The following is an 18,261-nucleotide window of genomic DNA, read 5'->3' as shown; positions in this document are numbered from 1 at the left end:
AAGGCAATGTGTCCAAGTTTGCAGATGACACTAAGATGAGTGGTAAAGCGAAAAGTGCAGAGGATGCTAGAAGTCTGCAAAGGGATTTGGATAGGTTAAGTGAATGGGCTAGGGTCTAGCAGATGGAATACAATGTTGAAAAATGTGAGGTTATCCATTTTGGTAGGAATAACAGCAAACGGGATTATTATTTAAACGATAAAATATTAAAGCATGCTGCTGTGCAGAGAGACCTGGGTGTGCTGGTGCATGAGTCACAGAAAGTTGGTTTACAGGTGCAACAGGTGATTAAGAAGGCAAATGGAATTGTGTCCTTCATTGCTAGAGGGATGGAGTTTAAGACTAGGGAGGTTATGCTGCAATTGTATAAGGTGTTAGTGAGGCCACACCTAGAGTATTGTGTTCAGTTTTGGTCTCCTTACTTGAGAAAGAACATACTGGCACTGGAGGGTGTGCAGAGGAGATTCACGAGGTTAATCCCAGAGCTGAAGGGGTTGGATTACGAGGAGAGGTTGAGTAGACTGGGACTGTACTTGTTGGAATTTAGAAGGGTGAGGGGGGATCTTATCGAAACATTTAAAATTATGAAGGGAATAGATAGGATAGATGCGGGCAGGTTGTTTCCACTGGCGGGTGAAGGCAGAACTAGGGGGCATAGCCTCAAAATAAGGGGAAGTAGATTTAGGACTGAGTTTAGGAGGAACTTCTTCACCCAAAGGGTTGTGAATCTATGGAATTCCTTGCCCAGTGAAGCAGCTGACGCTCCTTCATTAAATGTTTTTAAGGTAAAGATAGATAGTTTTTTAAAGAAAAAAGGGATTAAGGGTTATGGTGTTCGGGCCGGAAAGTGGAGCTGAGTCCACAAAAGATCAGCCATGATCTCATTGAATGGCGGAGCAGGCTCGAGGGGCCAGATGGCCTACTCCTGCTCCTAGTTCTTGTGTTCACCTCAGGAAGGAGCAGTGCTCCGAAAGCTAGTGTTTGAAACAAACATGGTGGACTTTAACCTGGTGTTGTAAGACTTCTTACTGGACCCTCTTATGGACTGACCTGATTAATACTACACTCCTGTATGCTTCATCCGATGACGGTGTTTATTATCATTACATTGTGTACCTTGTGTTGCCCTATTATGTATTTTTTTTAATTTCCTTTAATTTTCATGTATTTAATGATCTGTTGAGCAGCTTGCAGAGAAATATTTTTCACTGTACCTCGGTACACGTGACAATAAACAAATCCAATCCAATCTGTCATGAAGGGCTAAATGCAGGACTTACCTGGTACCACAACATCACACCATGGCATGTATTGGCTGCTGAGCTGTCTTACAAGGACATGTTCTGCAGATCACAATATATCCTTCCTCCTACTGTTTTCCAAATGACAGCTGAATATGATACAGAGGCATTCACTTCACTTGCTCTGTAGAAAAATATAAGTTAGAATTAGAATTTAACAATAAATATGCTTGAAACAATAAATATGCTTGCCAGTGTGACGCACATTGATTCGTTCAAAAGCAGGTCCTTGGCTCTCATTGTATGCAGATGCTTCATCCTGAGCTATATCCTTGGCTTTTTTTTGTTGTTGTCAGTGGTGGTTTTCCATTGCCTTCTACTCTCAGGGGCAGAGCATGGTGGAAGGCCCCAACCCTACCTCTACTAGAATGGGAATAAAACTCACGCTGTTACATTATTATGAACCATACACTTTGCTTCGAGGCAACTGAGCTAACCAGCCACTTATTGTGCACGTCCCAAAACAAATCTCAGAAAAAAAGGGAAAATGATTTGAGAGCATGCCAAGCAGCCTGACAAATATGACAGTTAGTTTGGAGAAGGGTGCAAGCCCCATTGGGCTATTACCTTTATGGCTGTTTCTTAGATCTCTGAGCCATATTTCACATCCAGAGGTATTTTTTGGGGCAAGTCTGCTTAACCAGAATGCTAAGCCCAGATGTGATATAAGAGAGGATCCCAAACTTTACTAATTGTGTACACCTTCCAGATCTATAACTGCCATGTACCCCTGCCAGCATACATGTTTAATATTTTAACCACTTTAGTACCAAAGTATTAAATGTACAAATTATAATACACACACACAATTTAAACAATAGCTTCATAGTACTGCTTGCTTTTAATAGAATAGCTGAGGTTGTTTAGTCGAGTATCTGTGATTAGTGTAGGAAGAGATAGGTGATAGTTTGAGTTGGTGGTTGCTCAATTAATTGGACATTGAAGCATTAACTACAAATTTTATGCAGTCCACAGTTGAACAAACGTTATTAACACGTTACTCTTTCATCCACCCCTTCAAGACTATCGCACCTCTTTACCCTCTTTCAGACAAGCTTATTGAATTGTTGCCAATGATCTGACTATGAAAACGCTGGCAGCAGCGTTAGCCATAATATGGGATAGAGAGAGATGAGAGCATCAGCCATAAATTATATTACCTTAGAGTCATAGGGCTGAATTTTCCTGGTCCGAAGATGGCAGGCTTGGAAGTTGTGGGAGTAGATAGAATAATAGATAGGGGAGGGAGGAGCTGTGCCAGATGGCTCCTCAATGCTATCCCACCACCAGGAAGTTTCCCATCGTGAGCGGGGACTCAACTGCTCCCTTGGATCTCTGAGAATCATCCCACTGGGATAAGATCCAATCCTCACCAGTTACCCAGGACTTTGGCCAATTTATTTACCATCAGCAAATTAATCAAACCGAGTCCAACCCCACCTCTCTCTAGTGCCAAAACGTCTGAAGTTCCCATTCAAACTAGCAGAGAGGTCTTGCCACTCCTCTAATTTCTATTCCTCATTCTCTCTGCTCATTGACTTAAAGATACATGGCCAATAATCACCCATCGATCAAAAATGCAAAATAAAAGAAAGGGAAATAAAGAATAAACAGGAAGGACGCTTACAGTATGTATGCGGAGCAGCAAGAAATATTTTGCATGTCTAACAATATGCTCATAGATCTTGAAAATCCAGCTGTCAAAAACACAGCATGGGAAAGAAAAGATACAATATTTTTGACTGAAGCAGGCCAGGACTTACGCGAGACACCCACGAATTTGCTCACTCCAGCAAAGCCCAAAGATTATGCCACTGAAGGACATTTAGATTATGCCTGCGCATCACTACAATCCCAAACCTTTGGAGATTGCAGAAGGTTATCACTTAAAAACAAGAATTAGGAAGTTTATTGTAGCCTTGAGAACTGCCAAATGTGGAGGACATGTTGACAAGAGGCCAGATTTTTTCAAAGTTACATCTGACAAATCCCTATCTGCAACTTGAGCTAGACAATCAATCTGAGTCACATTTGACACTCAATACACACATGGGTCCATTACAGTTTCCTAGGATGCCATTTAGTTTATCTACAACCTCCGGAGGTTTCCAAAGGGCGATGAATCAACTTTTGCTAAGAATTAAGCGAATAGAACATTATTTGGATGGCATATTTATTTCAGTTGCAAATATTCATACCCATAATGACAGACTGAAATAGATGCTCCAACATTTGGAAACAGTAAGAAGTCTTACAACACTAGGTTAAAGTCCAACAGGTTTGTTTTGAATCACTAGCTTTCTGAGTGCAGCTCCTTCCTCAGGTGAATGAAGAGGAGGGTTCCAGAAACACATATACAGACAAAGTCAATGATGCAAGATGATACTTTGAATGCGAGTCTCTGCAGGTAATTAAGTCTTTACAGGTCCAGTTGGAGTGACTGGAGAGAGAGATAATCACAGGTTAAAGAGGTGTGAATTGTCTCAAGCCAGGACAGTAGGTAGGAATTTACAAGCCCAGGCCAGATGGTGGGGGGTGAATGCAGGTTGGAATGTTGGTGAAAAGGTGTTTAATTGTGAGTATATACAACTATTGTGCCGTCAGCCCTACCTCTAATCTATGTGCTGCACCCATGCCAACATAACTAGTGTCTAACTTCCTTATTTTACTTGGTCTCCCGCTCCTTCTAGATGTGACCCTAGGTAGCACATCAGATGTGGAGGAGACCTGCTGCATATCTTGACCTCCGACCTGAGAAGTCTTTGGTGGCCATCCTCTGGAGGGCCTGGACTTGAATGGGCCTGGTCGCATTTTGAGTGTCACAGGTGATGAGGTGCCACCCTGTTCTGCCCACTGCCCTTCAGATGCGGCAGTGTCAGGTTGGGGGGGGAGAAATTCAGAAGCACTGAGGTGTGCCAGCCCTTCCCTGTGGGAGGCTCTGTCATGAGCCCCCTCACTTCCTCCTCCTTCGGGTTTCTCGATGGCCCCCAGGCTACTCCATGGGATGGAGGTGAGACCGGAGTGAGCTCCGGAGGCTCCATCATTACCTGACGCTGCCAGTCCTGCAGGCCCATCCTTGTCTCAACTAGGGCAGCACGGTGGCACAGTGGTTAGCACTGCTGCCTCACGACGCCGAGGCCCCAGGTTCGATTCGGCACCTGGTCACTGTCCGTGTGGAGTTTGCACAATCCCCCCGTGTTTGCATGGGTTTCGTCCCCACGACCCAACGATGTGCAGGCTAGGTGGATTGGCCATGCTAAATTGCCCCTTTATAGGAAAAAATGAATTGGGCACACTAAATTTATTTTATTTTAAACTAGGGCCTTGATGCCCTCGACCATGAAGCACTGAGGCTGGGCCATGTCCCTCAGTGAGTGAGGCATGGCCCTCACTGCCTCACTCATGACCCTCAGTCATGACCCTCTGTGACTGGCCCAGGTCAGCCAGTGCCCAGCCAATGCTCTCAACATCCTCAGCCATGACCCTTTGTGACTGGATAAAGCTCTGGAGTACCACAGCAATGTCCATGGGGGCCCGGTACATGGGATGTGACTGGGCTCCCCTGTCCTGCGCCTCAGCCATCAACTGCACAGTGTGCCCCAAACCTTGAATGTCTTGATCCATGGCTCTGACTTCCACCACTGTCGCCACCCGTTCAGAGTTGGCCTGGGTACCAGGCATTGTTGGCACAATCTTCTGCATCTGAAGGTAGTTGGACTCCTCCAGCTGCACTTGCAGGTGCTGGAAAGTTGCTGGCACCCCCTCCTGTAGACCTTGGCTCTGCGACCACATCTCCACCAGGGACGGGATCAATGTTTCCAGAAACATGATGCCTGTCTGGACTACTACTGGTTTGGGCAGCTCTCCGACTGTCCGCTCCCTCTGGTGTCCCTGCCTCCACCTGATGTGCTGCAGGATGTGTGACGTGCGCACCAGGAGGTGACCCAAGAGCCACTTCACTAAAATCCCACACCGAGGTGATAGTCTCTGATGGTGGAGGGTTCAGGTGGGAGCAGTGCTGAGAAGTCACCATTTTCCCTGGTCTGGTCCTCGAGAGTGTGCTGGGGTTGTGGCTGTGGGCAAGGTACCCCAGGCAAGCCAGCCTGGTCTGATGGTGATCCTGGAAGATAAAGGACAAGACACATGGATTGATCTTGGGAAGGAGTGGTCTGGGGGAGAGGGGTGACTCACTTGCTGTCAGGGCACCATTTTGCATTAGGGGCTCACTTGGTTGTCGCATGCCGACCTCCGCCTCAGTGATAGACCTCTCCTGCACCTCCCCATTGCTAACTCCATTTCTCTCTGCTTGGCAGGAGTGCGAACCCTGAGGTCCAGGAGGCCCCTTCCATCTCCTCCCGCTCTTTTCTGTTATGAGCGGCCATTTCCTAGGGGACAGATAGCACATGGTGAGATACACAGAGATGAGTTACACGGGGGCATGCATGTGCAAGGCACCTCGCCGAAGAGGACAATACAGGTATTGGGATTTGGTGCAGAGTGAGGGAGATGCAGGCAGGTAGATTTTGATTGGCCTCCATGAGAGTGGGGATGTGATATGAGGAGTGAGGGACAGGAGAGATGTCAGGGGAACAGAGGTGGTGGCTCCTTGAGCTGCCCTAAGGAGGTCGTTCCTCTTCTCCCGACAGTGCGTGCCAGTCTGCCTGGTGAGGCTCACAGCACTAACCACCTCGGCGACCCCCACCCAGAATCAGTTGACGACTGGGAGTGGGGGGGGTCATCTGCCTGCCCTGGGGAAGAGGATGTCCTGCATCTCCTCCACCACATCCAACATTGTATCGAGCTCCGACTTGGTGAAGCATGGTGCTACTCGTCTCTGGGCCATCCTCTTGAGTGAAATGAGGGGAGTGGAGTGCTTATTAGCAGCTCCAACTTGTTAAGCTCTCCCACACCAATTCCGGCCTCAGCGAATCCGACGCCAGCAAGAATGAGAATTGCTCTAGACTCACGTCGGCAAAGTTCTGGTACATCAGCATATCCTGAATTGCTCAATAAATAGTGCCGCCAACTGGAATGCGAACCGCACACAATTCAATCCGTCATCATGGCTTAGGGCTCGATTCTCCGACCTCATTACGCTCTCGCTCAAGCAAAACGAGGCCGATGAATAGCAGAAGAGGCCAAAAACGAGAACCGCACCAGACACCGAAGTTTTCAATGCAACCAGCCCACTCCCGTAGCCAAAATCGGGAGCCCCATTTCCATATAATTAACAAGACCATTCACATATCCAATGGCCTCCTGTCATTCAGTGACCTCTCTAGCAAGTGGTGACGCTGGCGCCGATTAATACTCCTTTTGAAAAATGTGAACCTGGCAGAAGGGCTTCAGTGGGGAGCAGAGGAGGTGAATGCCAATCTTAGCTCACAGGAAAAGAGCCCTGGGTGCTGGGTTTGCCACCCCAGAACTCGGTGGGAGGGTAGGAGACCTTCAGTTGGGGGTGAGGGACTCTCCGCAAGGGTGGGCCGCCATGGGACGGTGGAGGGTGCACTGGGGAGGGGGGGGCACCCGCCTGTGCCAACCCCTGGATCATGTGTACACGTTCCTGGGGCAACCCTTGACCCTGCTTGTCTGCCACAAGGACCACCCATAACCCCAACCGATTGCCGAGGCTTTTGGCCACGCGGCTGAAGGCTGTCGCTAATAGGGAATTGGCAATCGTGGTTAAGTGAGAACTTCACACAACCCAAATGGATTGCCATGGGAGGGTGGGCCATGTAACATGTGGGAGTCATTGCCTTGCGTTCCAATCACACTTTGATGCCGGGACAATGTGCTTGAACACTGTGGGAGGCAACAACGCACACGCAACAGCCAACATCCGAACACCCAGGGAATGGGACACAGCTCCAGGGACATGTCCACTGTCGGAGGGGGTGAGTGCTGGGGGGAGGGGAAGATGCTTGGAGAGATGGGAGATGGGCCAAAGGTTTGGGGTCGATCTGCATTGCGGAAGAAAGTGACACAGGCATCATACTAGTTGTGCACAAAGGTGTTTATTGTTTTGACAATTCCACACGCTCCCTATGGTGCTGCCCCCTCCCCCACCCTCAGCCCCCTCCCCCCTCACCAGGTGCCCTTAGTGATCCTCAATGTGCTTGGCACTCCTAGCTGTACCACTATATCTATGAGTTTCCCCAGGATGCACATCTGAGGTGGAGGCAGCCAGCTGCTTACCTTGTCCCATGGCCTATGATGCTCCTGGTGGGCATCCTCAAGGGCTCTGGGGCAAGAGGGCCCCATCTCACTTGCCGGTGGCGCTAAAATTGCCCCTTATTTGGAAACATTTTTTAAAATTCCAATTCAGGGGCAATTTAGCGTGGCCAATCCACCTACTTTGCACATCTTTGGGTTGTGGGGGTAAAACCCACGCAGACACAGGGATGTTGGGGGATAAATATTAGCCAGGACACTGGGTGGTTCTCTGTGCCATAAGATCCATTACACCCAACTGACAGCTGTAACATGCACAGTGTAGATCAATGTTCAGCATGTTCACCATTCCCCACATGCAATCAATCTATCACAAGCATGTGGCAAACAGATCTGATCACTTTTAGAGACACACGACACTGAGTGGTGCTGAAGTTGCAGTGGTGGGTATGAGAATGGGTATCACTCGCTAGGCTGTCATGTTATCCATCCCTAATTGAGCAAGGAAAATCACACACATTGCTGTGGACAGGAGTCACATAACAGTCAGATAGTGACTATGTTGATCAGATTATTGTTCAGTTGTCAGCCTGTTGGGGTGGAGGTCAGTTTCTCCACCCTAAGCCTTCGCTTGGTGGGGGGACCTACTTGAATTTCTGACCCTTGAGAAGGTGAAGTTTGTTCTGAGGGGGATGAAGGAAGGGTGCAGGCTGGGGGGGGGGGGCGAAGGGCTTGTTCCTGTGCTGTAATTTTCTTTGTTCTTTGTTCTATTCATGGGGACTGTTTATTATGCACTTTTGAGAACAGGTTGCCATCGAACATTGGGGCTGGGGTGCGGGGGGGGGGAGGGGTGGGGGGGGGGGTTATTGTTGTTTTTGATTACACTGTTTACTGATTAACTGTTAATTTTTATTTTTTACCTGGAATGTACGGGTGGATGTTTTGGTCTGTAAAGTGAGCGGGGTGCTGTTTTTGTTTGGGGGATTGTTATTGTATTTGTTTTTGTTTGTTTTTTCTTTTGTTGTTTATTTGATGAAAATATTGAAAATGAGGAGAATAAAAAGATTTTAAAAAATAAATTGTATAGTTGTCAGGGCTGTTATGACCTGGAAGCTGAAGGACCACATACTCAATGAAACAAGAAAAATTGTCCGCCATTTGTTACTATCTCTGTTCCTCTTAAACGACAATATATTTAGATCTGTGGCACTATTCTGTGAAGTCTTGTGAAAGTAGGGTTGCTGTTCACAAGGACAGCAGATAAATTGCTCTCAAAACTTTCTTGGGAATCTGTGAGACAGAGCGTGCGAACTGAAGAAGGGCGTGATTCTCCGCAAATGCGGCGAGTCGTAAAGGCTGCCGTGAAACTGGCCGTGTGTCACGGCAGCCTCCGCGCCCCCACCCGGGACCCGATTCTCCCCCCCGGGCGGGGCTAGCAGCGGGGCCCTGTGAAGCACGGCATCACGGCCTTAGCGACCGTTGCTGAGTCCGCGCGCCAAGCGTCACGACGGCTGACGCTCACGATGACGTCAGCCGCGCGTGCGCAGGTTGGACGGCTCCAACCCACGCATGCGCGGATGACATCATCACGCAGAAGTATCAAACCCGCGCATGCGCGGGCCGTCATGCCCCTCAGCCGCCCCGCGGACTGATCCTGCGGGACGGCGGAAGAACAAATAGTGCGCAGGTATCGGACCCGCTACCCGCGATCGGTGCCCACCGATCACAGGCCCATGCCACCCTTGCACGGCCGTGCCAATTGGTGCCATGGTTGTCCGCACTTTGCGGGCGTTTTCACGAACGCTGAAAGCAGGTGTGATCGTGGCCGTGAAAACGGCCGTAAACTCCGCGGTATTCGGCCCATCGGCCTGCGGAGAATCGCTGTTCGCCGTAAAAAACGGCAAGTAGCGATTCGTGTCGGGGTGCTGCCGGAGGGGGGAGAGAATAGCGGGAGGCCGTGAAAATTGTTGGGAAGGCCCTCCCGCTATTCTCCGACCCGTCGTGGGCAGCGGAGAATCGCGCCCTTAGTTTTCTTGAGCGGGTTTTCCCAAAACAGATGAAATGCATGAGCAGTGCTGCATTGCTGCCAATAAGGGCTGCAATTGTGACAAGCTGAGGGTGATGTGGCAGCATCCAAAGGTGGTCAACCTTCATTTTAACAGATTTGTTGAAATTCGAGATAGAAATGATTATGGCACTATTGATGTAAAAGGATAGATTACAGGGGGTTGACCATTAGTCAAAGCTAGAGATTTATTAATTATTTTCCCTCACAAATTCTGCATTATATCTATGCGGATAAAATAGAGACAATTTACTTTTGAAGAAGTTTGTTTTTCGGAAAATAATAAATACTTTGAAATAAACTGGAACATACTAACAGAGACAGAGCACTTCAGTTAACAGATTGTCACCAGTCTTTGACAGTGGGCACAGCTGGCTTGCTTTGCTGGATTATAAAACCCTTTTGAAGCAGTTCTCCTGGTTCTGATAGTGAATGCAATAGTCTTGATTGATGGTGGTTTAAAATCTCTAACTTTTTTCAGAAAGAGGTGTGCATTTGTTCCATCACTACTGCATATATTTTGGATCATGTGGAGAATATGGTGACCTGATTGCCATATGTTTGACACTAAAATCCCATTGCACCATACTGCTCTAGGTATGCATGGTCAACAGTGATCAAGTTGTTTGAGGGCTTGGCATGAGTAAGAAAAAAATGTCAAACTGCTTGCCCAGCAACACTTTGTGATATCAGGGATATGCACGTGAAAAAAATGGAACTGTTGTGTATCGCTGCCTTGCCAGCTTTTTCCATGCCTATTGCCAGATCTTGCCTGGTCACCATTTTCTGCCAGGTACACTGCGCTGATGTCCTCTGGGGAGAGTATACTTGAATGACAAATAGAGTAATTATCTTGGCATTCATCAGTAATTTCACTTTGCCAGCCATCTAACAGAAATTCCATTGCTGCCATCTCCATTCTAAGTTCATCGCATCTAAATCTATTGTGTCAGCTCCTGCATCGACCTAACAACCAATGAAAAGGCCAAACACAGGGGTCTGCAAAGATTGTTTGCTGACATTTCACTGGAGGTTTCTTAAATGGCTGCTGTAACTTTAGCAAAAACCCTGTTTACAGGTTTAAATGGAGTTTCCACTGACTTTCCTCCACAATTATGGCAATCAACCCTAAACATTCAATTAAAAATCCCCCGGTTTAGGGTGGAACATCCTCTATATCCAATCAGATTAACACTAATCCAACTGTGTGTGCCCCCCCTACCTCGTTCCCCTCCCCTCTGGATTTACACAAAGACATGCAAATGAATGCTGACCTATATACAATTTTATTCCTTTCATTCCTTCTTTAGGTTTTGGTGTACCATACACCATTTTATGGATTAACCGAAGAAAATGAGATAAAAAGATGTCGGAAAATTAAGAAGCATGAGCAAAGAAGATAAACGTATGTCAGAATAAAAGAAGAAAGAATACCTGAGTGACTCTCTCCAGTGACTTTTCCCCTCATTTCCAATTGGTACGTGCTGCAGCTCTTTTCCACTGATGGCCTACTTATGGGAGTGCGGTAAATGCAGCAATCAAGTGTGTGAACCAGCATCCTTAGCATTCTGGAAGTTGCTTTATTTGCAATTTACAGAATTCCCTACCTATTTTCAGTTGTTTTGTAGCTTTGTGGTTACATGACCTGCTGCAGAAATCAAACTGAACAAACCTCGTCAGCAGAACATTGAAAAACTGAATGGTGAAAAAACCAAAACTTTCAAGGTACAGATGCAGAAAGGTTAGAAATGCTCCTGTGGCTGTGACGAACCAAACGTAACCTAATCTGAAAAATATTAGTCACTAAAATGTAGAAATTAACTCACCGCCTTTAAGAAATGAGATGCGCTCATTGTGGAGTGTCAGACAGATTTGCGTTATCTGTTTTAGCTCCAAACATTGCCTGGAGGAGGATTAAGATTAAAAAGCCTTGTGATCTAGATGAGCTCCTGAAGCGGGTGTGGAGAAAGGTAGCCTCTTTTATACCACAACAATGTTAATTCTAAAATGTTGGAAGGTTAAAATAGGTTTGCTGTCTCAGTATCTAAAATGTTACGTAACATACTAAAACACAGGCTTCCTTGCAGTGTTAATGTAAGCCTACTTGAAATGAAATGAAATGAAAATCGCTTATTGTCACAAGTAGGCTTCAAATGAAGTTACTGTGAAAAGCCCCTCGTCGCCACATTCGGGCGTCTGTTCGGAGAGGCTGGTACGGGAATTGAACCGTGCTGCTGGCCTGCCTTGGTCTGCTTTAAAAGCCAACGATTTAGCCCTGTGTTAAACCAGCCCTGGTTACTTGTGATAATAAAGATTATTAGAAAAAAAGGATTTGCATCTGGGTTCCTTATTTTCAACTACAAGTAAAATCTAATTAGATATAAATATGATTAGATTCAACAGTTTTGACAGATTCTAAAAGTTGATTTAAAAAATGGAGTCAATATAGTAGTTAAGTTTATGCATTTTTTCTCCTCCATTTACAAATAAAAGAATAACATCCATATGCGCAAGTTTTTTAATTGTAACTGAAGGTACAATTCTTTAGAAGTGCAAAATAGAATAAAAGATATTTCTGTAGCAGCTCAATAGTTTGCATTCTCAATGTTTTGACCTAATTACATAAGGTTATATGTTTAGAAAAGTACCTGGAAATAATGATTCCCACAGAAAAGTTAAGTATGAATACAGAGGTAATTTTAAAATTAAAATGTAACATCATATAACATCCTACCAATTCTCCCTTCATATTACTGATTTTATCAGAATCCAATTTCACAGACAGGGCCTGAATTAAGTGTTAAGCCCTTCATTTAAATATGAAAGGGACATATGCTTGAAAAATTGCCTGACCCAATTTGCAGTGGGAGTGTTCTTTATCACAATTATCAAATTGCACCATTTGACTTGATTTTAACTTTACAGCAAATAAGTTTAATTTACCAAGCATGAAACGTATCCAAAAATGTTGTCACTTTAGGGAACAAACTTCTAAGAAATGACATTTAAGTCAGAATTTTCTGCTTCTATACTCATCAGACTAGATGATTCTGCCCATTCACTTTAACAAGCAGAAAATTGCTGGTTTGCGAGTGCAGAAGTGGAAAACTCTGACCTCAGTGTGACACATCATTGGAATTGACGTCACATAGTAACAGTTTTGCAACTGAAAAACAAAATAAATTAATTGTCAACTTGTGGCTGAGCATGTTCAGAGGTGGTTTCCTGACTCTGTAATTACTCTCCTAAATTGTCACATTTTTCAGTTTTGCGGTATAGAGCGATTCTCTCAGCCCCCACAGGTACGGAGAATCGTGCGGGCCGGGTCTGATTTGCGCGATGCCTCCCTGACGCTGGTCCACCGATTCTCCGGTGACCGGAGAATCGGCGCCACTGGCGCCGGCGTAGTTGGCATGGCGCCGGAGTGGCCCACCCGGCAGTTCTGGGCCGAGTGGCCGCCAAGAAAGCCCGAGTCCTGCCGGTGCCGTTCACGTGTGGTCTTACCCGGCGAGACCTCGGCGTCCATCCTGTCGGTGGCAGCCTGGTGGGGGGGGGGAAGGGGGGTCCAACCCCGAGGGGGGCCTCCACCGTGGCCAGGCCCGCGATCGGAGCCTACCGATCGGCAGGCAGGCCTCTCTTTGTGGAGGCCTCTTTTACTCTGCACCGGCCCCTGTAGCCCTATGCCATTTTGCGTCAGGGCCGGCGTGGAGAAGGAAGCTACTGTGCATGCGCAAATTTGCACCGGTCGCAGACGCCAGTATTGGCAGTTAGAGCGGCGTGAGTCGCTCCAGTTCTGTGGTGGCCTCCTGTAGGCAGAGGATCACTACACTTAGCGGTCCGATGATGCCGTCGTCAAATTCTCAGGTTTTTATGACGGCGTCAACACTCTGCCGTCAGAAGAGAGAATCCCGCCCATAATCTTTGTTCAGTATTCCCAATCACTCCCAAAAAGGTTCACACTGATCCAGATTGCAGCTTTTCTGTCCATTATCAATTTGAACATCAGCGTGATGAGTTCTCTCATGCTCTCTCACTATGTAGAAAAGGTCAAGTTGCCCGGGTCCCAGATGACCATAGACTGCTTTCTGAGAGAGCTGACTGTTGTTGATTTAACTTGAGGATCACCACGCTTCAGGCAAGGAATAAGGTTGAGAAGGCGGGGCCTCGTGAATAACTTCAGCCAGTACAGGAATTGAACCTGTGCTGCTGGCTTCAACTCTGCATCATAAACCAGCCCCTGCTGGTTTTACTACATGTACTTTTTATTTGTGTATTTACATACCACCATATGGGACCTTCTCCCTCTACGGCGGGTGAACTAGGAGAGATGGTGGCGTAGTGGTAATGTAATTGGACTAGTAATCCAGAGGCCCACACTAATCATCTGGGGACATGGGTGCAAATTCCACCATGGCGGAATATGGATTGTTGTAAAAACTAGTTATTTACAGCTCTTCAGGCAAGGGAATCTGCCATCCTTACGTGGTCTGGCCTTACACGTGACTCCAGACCCATGTAGCTGACTCTTAACTTCCGTCTGAAATGGCCTAGCAAGCTATTCAGTTCAAGGGCAATTGGGGATGGGCAACAAATGCTGACCTTGCCGCGACACCCACATCCATGAAAGAATAAAAAAGGACTAAAAAAGCACTTTACCAAAAGGGGTTCAGTTAAAATCCATAAACTGCTGTCCTTTCATTATCAAAACGCAGGCTACGCTGGGCAAGATTTTGGGTATGTCATTAGCACGGTGCAGGGGGAATACTTTGAAACTGAGCAAAGTAGACAAACCTAGCTGTCAGTCAGTGTCTAATACTGATTTGATGCTGTCATTTTCCAACTCAATTGTCCAGCCTACACCTTTCTCAGGCTAAACACTAATTCAGTAACCAAAAGGGACCCCCACTCATGTTATTTAAAGGGATTGATCATCAACTACTTTTACTTCAGTTGCTGATTGAGTTCTGTTAGTTGCAGCTGATTTATTCAAAGTGTTTGGCGATTTGTATTGCTGCTTAAAGTCATGGAGGTTTACAAGGAGGCAGATGGCATAGATGAAGGCCAGAAGTCTGCTCAGGATCATTTGCTCTGAATCATGGGTTCAGTACTTTCTATGGCCTTTGTCCTGCAGCATGACAGGCAGAATAGGCAGAGGCAGCACACAAAGGGCAAGTTGCTGACAGAGGGAGGAGGAGAAGGAGGGGAAAGGCTCTTAGCAGGAGGCTATATCCACCCAGGGTCTTCAGGGAGCAGTTCCCCTATCTCAAACTCAACGTGAAAAAGTGTGATGTCTCAGCAGGGGGAGAATGATATTGACTGTCACTGTGATGTAAGAAATATCTAGGCCTGCATAGGATACATAAACAGGCTATTTGGTCCAAATACTCCATGTCAATGATTATGTTGCACTTGAGCCTCCTTCCAATTTGCCTCATCTAAATCTATAATTGCAGCCCTCTATTCTCTTGTCCCATATATGTTGATATATATTTGTCTAGCTTTCTCTTAGATGCATCTGTACTATTGGCTTTCACCACGCCCTCTGATTGAATTCCAAATTCTCACCATATCTTTGGGGAAAGAAATCCTGTTGGACTATCTTCTTTCATTGGCCGCTGGTTCCTCTTTTCACCACAAGCAAACACATGGGCCGAGATTCTCCCCTACTCAGCGGGGCGGAGGGTCCCGGCGGGACGTAGTGGCGTGAACCACTCCGACGTGGGGCCTCCCCAAAGGTGCGGAATTCTCCGCACCTTTAGGGGCTAGGCCCACGCCGGAGTGGCTCCCGCTCCACCGGCCGGCGCAAACGGCCTTTGGCGCCTCGCCAGCCGGGGCCGAAGGCCTTCGCCGGCTGGTGGAAGTCCGCGCATGCGACGGTGTGTCAGCGGCTGCTGATTTCATACCGGCGCATGCGCAGGGAGGGGGTCTCTTCGCCCCCGTCATGGTGAAGGCCATGGCGGGGCGGAAGAAAAAGAGTGCCCCCACGGCACAGGCCCGCCTGCCGATCGGTTGGTCCCGATCGCAGGCCAGGCCACCATGGGGGCACCCCCCGGTTCCAGATCGCCCCAGGACCCCGGCGCCCGCCTGCACCGCCGAGAATTTCGCCCATGATCTCTGTATCCACTCCATCAAAATGTCTCATAAAAACGTCTCAGAATTTTAAATACTTGCATTAGCTCACCCTCGGCTTCTTTTTTCAAGAGAAAAGAGACCAAACCTGTCAATTCTGCATCCACTCCAGTATCTCTATATTCTTTTTATAATATGGTGACCTGAACTGCACAGGTTCAATATAGGTTTGGTCTTCCCTACTTTTCAATTCTACCTTCCCAGAAATAAAACTTTGTGCTTGGTTTATATTTTTTCTGAATTTTGCTAGCTTGAGGCTGAATTTTTAATGATCAGTGTTTTTGCAGTCAAATTCCTTCTTCCTCTATCCAACCTAGACTTGTACTTTCCAAGTACTAAGTGACCTCCCTATTCTTCCACCATTTATCTGCGTTGAACTCAACTTGCCGATTGTTTGCCCATTCTGCATGTTTATTCATGCTCTCCTGTAATTTGTTGCAGTCCTCTTCAGTATTGACTACTTCCCCAATCTGGAATCCTGCATGAGTAACTCACTTCCTGACTCTCCAAAGCCTGTCCACCACCCACTAGGCACAAGTTAGGAGTGTGATGGAATACTCTCCACTTGTCTGGAAGAGTACAGCTCCAACAACACCCAAGATGTTCCACACCATTGAGCACAAAGCAGCCTGTTTAACTGGCACCCCATTCACCACCTTCAATATTCACCCCCTCCACCACTGCCAAACAGTGGCAACAGTGTGTACCATCTACAAGATGCACAGCAGCAACTTCCCAAGGCTCCTTTGAAGCACCTTCCAAACGCACGACACTACCATCTCGAAGGACAAGGGCAGCAAATGAATGGGAACACCACCACCTGCAATTTCCCCTACAAGCCACACACCATTCTGACTTAGAAATATATTGCTGTTCCTTCATTGCCAATGGGTCAAAAGGGGCTGGATTAGCTCACTGGGCTAAATCGCTGGCTTTTAAAGCAGACCAAGCAGGCCAGCAGCACGGTTCAATTCCCGTACCAGCCTCCCCGGACAGGCGCCGGAATGTGGCGACTAGGGGCTTTTCACGGTAACTTCATTGAAGCCTACTCGTGACAATAAGCGATTTTCATTTTCATTTCATTTCCTGGAATTCCCTCCCTAATAGCACTGTGGGTGTACCTACACCTCAGGGACTGCAGTGGTTTAAGAAGGCAGCTCACCACCACCTTCTCAAGAGCAATTAAGGATGGGCAATAAATGTTGGCCTAGCCAGCAACGCCTGCATCCCATAAGCAAATGAAAAAACATAATTTTAAATGTTTCCCATTGGTATTCTACATCTTTCTACATACATATTTTTTTTAATTTAGAGTACGCCAACTATTTTTTTTCCAATTAAGGGGCAATTTAGCATGCCCAATCCACCTAACCTGCACGTCTTTGGGTTGTGGGGGTGAAACCCACACAGGCATGGGGAGAATGTGCAAACTCCACACGGACAGTGACCCAGGGCCGGGATTTGAACCCGGGCCCTCAGCATCGCAGTCCCCGCTACGCCACATGCCGCCCTTTTCTATGCACATAATGTTGCCCATTTTAATTCACCAAGTTCTATCCCAGCTTTTCTCCAATCTATTAATCCGGTTTTCAACATACTTAAATCCATCTCTAACGTCATCTTAAAGCCTATTAAATCATGATCACATTGCCAAGATTAGAAGAATTAGGGTGAGCATGCTGTCACCTTCAATGGTTTCAGACACATCACGGCCATGGTGATTCCCAGCACAGTCTCTTCTGTTGGTTTGAGGACAGGCAGTGGGACCTGCTGCTGCCAGTTAGGTACTGCTGCCTGCAGTTGTGCACCATATTATCCTGCAAGAGAGAGGGAAGCATGTCAGTGATTGTGACACAATCTATTTAGCTGATGTGCTTGTCATGATTGAATAGCTGGCAACGTGTGCAAGCTGTGCGATGTGAGTGTGAGATTTGTAACAGTGCTAAATGTGTGAGGATGAGGTTGCTCGAGAATTTTGGTGGGAAATTTGATGCCACTGCGGGTAAGGACAGGAGAATACGGCAGATGAATGTGTGATTAAAGCATTGGTGCAGGTGATAGGGGATTCAGATTCTTCGATCATTGGGATCTTTTCTGGGGACCTCTTTAAGCGGGATGGGTTGTATGTGGTCTGGAGGGGGATCAATATCCTGGGGGACAGATTTGCTAGTGCTACAAGGGAGGGTGGGATCCTCAGCAGCAGGAAAGCAAATGAGGTGTAGTACTCAGCAATGGCAAGCTGAATAGATACGATAGGCAGGCGCATGGCAGGGAGCAGGGAAAACCTGCTGGATGAGATTCTCCGACCCTCCACCAGGCCGGAGAATCGCCGGGGGGCGGCGTGAATCCCGCTCGCCACCGGCTGTCGAATTCTCCGGCGCCGGATTTTCGGCGGGGGGCGGGAATCGCGCCGCGCCGGTCGGGGGCCGGTGGCAGCGCCCACCCCCCTCCCCCCCCGGCAATTCTCTGCTCTGCGATGAGCCGAGCGGCCGCCCGTTTTCGGCAAGTCCCGTTGGCGTAAATTACACAAGGTTATTACCGGCGGGACCTGGCTCTGCGGGCGGCCTGCAGTTCTGGCCCCGGAGGGCGCCCCCA

At 47.4% G+C, this 18,261-nt stretch overlaps 1 protein-coding gene across 3 annotated transcripts in view; it reads right to left on the bottom strand.

The window, feature by feature from the left end:
* dnajc5b (DnaJ (Hsp40) homolog, subfamily C, member 5 beta) overlaps window positions 1–11,506 on the bottom strand; it is a 193,726-nt gene extending 182,220 nt beyond the window's left edge. For 2 of the 3 annotated variants that reach the window (XM_038809497.1, XM_038809495.1), the window contains exons 1-2: window positions 11,364–11,506; window positions 1,281–1,425 (exon numbers count right to left, since the gene is read on the bottom strand). The gene's annotated coding sequence lies outside the window, so the exon portion shown is untranslated. The other variant, XM_038809496.1, reaches the window with a different exon arrangement.
* Between the last annotated feature and the right edge of the window lie 6,755 nt (window positions 11,507–18,261).

Source organism: Scyliorhinus canicula, chromosome 10, assembly GCF_902713615.1.
Source record: "Scyliorhinus canicula chromosome 10, sScyCan1.1, whole genome shotgun sequence".
Classification (NCBI taxonomy): domain Eukaryota; kingdom Metazoa; phylum Chordata; class Chondrichthyes; order Carcharhiniformes; family Scyliorhinidae; genus Scyliorhinus; species Scyliorhinus canicula.
Note: the sequence above shows the minus strand (reverse complement) of the source record. Positions and strands in the feature narration are given on the sequence as shown.